Source organism: Nansenia antarctica, assembly GCF_963989245.1.
Source record: "Nansenia antarctica genome assembly, chromosome: 2".
Lineage (NCBI taxonomy): Eukaryota > Metazoa > Chordata > Actinopteri > Argentiniformes > Microstomatidae > Nansenia > Nansenia antarctica.
The window spans coordinates 5,418,783-5,420,851 of record NC_137675.1 but is presented as its reverse complement, the minus strand read 5'-3'; the positions used below and the strand labels follow the sequence as shown (position 1 = coordinate 5,420,851).

The window sequence follows — 2,069 nt, the reverse complement described above, 5'->3', positions numbered from 1 at the left end:
TATCGGTTGACGACTGGGCTAAAAAGAAGCGGTAACGTAGGTGACTTCTTCTACTGCTATCGGCCGGGTTTGACGTTAGGACGAGAGGGGCGTGTGATGTCCTGCGTCTCCGCTGGGGTTTCTCTGGGCTGTCGTCCAAGCCGTGGCCTTTATCGCGGGCGTGCGTGCGTGTGTGGGTGTCGTCTGGTGTTGTTGTTTAGTGGTTGACTTTGACGTAGGACGAAGGGATGTAGCCTTCCTCCCCGGTGGCTCGGAGGACCCTCATCCACCCGTCGCCTTTGTCGTCCTCCATCACGCTCAGCAGCTCGCCCTCCGTGATGGACACCGTGCCCTCGCTGGAGCCTGGACACACACACACACACACACACACACACGCACGCACACACGCACACACAGACACAGACATGCAAACACACACACACACACGCGCACACACACGCGCAAGCAGACAGACACAGACACACCCACGCACCCACACACGCACGCACGCACGCAGACACAGACACACGCACACACAGACACACACGAGACGCACACACACACACAGACACACACTAACATTAGTTGTATGACAGACGTTTACAGGTAGAAAACACAACTAGCATCCCGATGTTACACTGGGAGGGTTGGGGAGGAGGAGGATGTGGCACTGGGAGGGTTGGGGAGGAGGAGGATGTGACACTGGGAGGGTTGGGGAGGAGGAGGATGTTGCACTGGGAGGGTTGGGGAGGAGGAGGATGTGACACTGGGAGGGTTGGGGAGGAGGAGGATGTCACACTGGGAGGGTTGGGGAGGAGGAGGATGTTGCACTGGGAGGGTTGGGGAGGAGGAGGATGTTGCACTGGGAGGGTTGGGGAGGAGGAGGATGTTACACTGGGAGGGTTGGGAGGGGGGATGTTACACTGGGAGGGTTGGGGAGGAGGAGGATGTTGCACTGGGAGGGTTGGGGAGGAGGAGGATGTTACACTGGGAGGGTTGGGGAGGAGGAGGATGTTGCACTGGGAGGGTTGGGGAGGAGGAGGATGTCACACTGGGAGGGTTGGGGAGGAGGAGGATGTCACACTGGGAGGGTTGGGGAGGAGGAGGATGTGACACTGGGAGGGTTGGGGAGGAGGAGGATGTTACACTGGGAGGGTTGGGGAGGAGGAGGATGTGACACTGGGAGGGTTGGGGAGGAGGAGGATGTCACACTGGGAGGGTTGGGGAGGAGGAGGATGTTACACTGGGAGGGTTGGGGAGGAGGAGGATGTCACACTGGGAGGGTTGGGGAGGAGGAGGATGTCACAATGGGAGGGTTGGGGAGGAGGAGGATGTTACACTGGGAGGGTTGGGGAGGAGGAGGATGTGACACTGGGAGGGTTGGGGAGGAGGAGGATGTTGCACTGGGAGGGTTGGGGAGGAGGAGGATGTTGCACTGGGAGGGTTGGGGAGGAGGAGGATGTGACACTGGGAGGGTTGGGGAGGAGGAGGATGTCACACTGGGAGGGTTGGGGAGGAGGAGGATGTCGCACTGGGAGGGTTGGGGAGGAGGAGGATGTTGCACTGGGAGGGTTGGGGAGGAGGAGGATGTTACACTGGGAGGGTTGGGGAGGAGGAGGATGTTACACTGGGAGGGTTGGGGAGGAGGAGGATGTTACACTGGGAGGGTTGGGGAGGAGGAGGATGTTGCACTGGGAGGGTTGGGGAGGAGGAGGATGTGACACTGGGAGGGTTGGGGAGGAGGATGTTGCACTGGGAGGGTTGGGGAGGAGGAGGATGTGACACTGGGAGGGTTGGGGAGGAGGATGTGACACTGGGAGGGTTGGGGAGGAGGAGGATGTGACACTGGGAGGGTTGGGGAGGAGGATGTTACACTGGGAGGGTTGGGGGGGGGGAGGATGTTACACTGGGAGGGTTGGGGAGGAGGAGGATGTTGCACTGGGAGGGTTGGGGAGGAGGAGGATGTTACACTGGGAGGGTTGGGGAGGAGGAGGAAGGTGTGGTGGTGTGTTTCTGACGCACCTTGGAAGGTGTAGAGGGCGGTGGCCTGGCCGATGGGGTTCTCCACGTCCTCGTCAAAGTCGTCGTCA

At 60.3% G+C, this 2,069-nt stretch overlaps 1 pseudogene across 1 annotated transcript in view; it reads right to left on the bottom strand.

The window, feature by feature from the left end:
- The window catches only part of LOC308149703 (cdc42-interacting protein 4 homolog), a 20,109-nt pseudogene continuing 18,040 nt past the window's right edge, over window positions 1–2,069 (bottom strand). Inside the window, exons 8-9 of the transcript XR_013938004.1 lie at window positions 2,002–2,069; window positions 1–342 (exon numbers count right to left, since the gene is read on the bottom strand). The exon at window positions 2,002–2,069 is cut by the window's right edge and continues 42 nt beyond it. The product of XR_013938004.1 is annotated as a cdc42-interacting protein 4 homolog (transcript). The remainder of the gene's footprint in view (window positions 343–2,001) is intronic.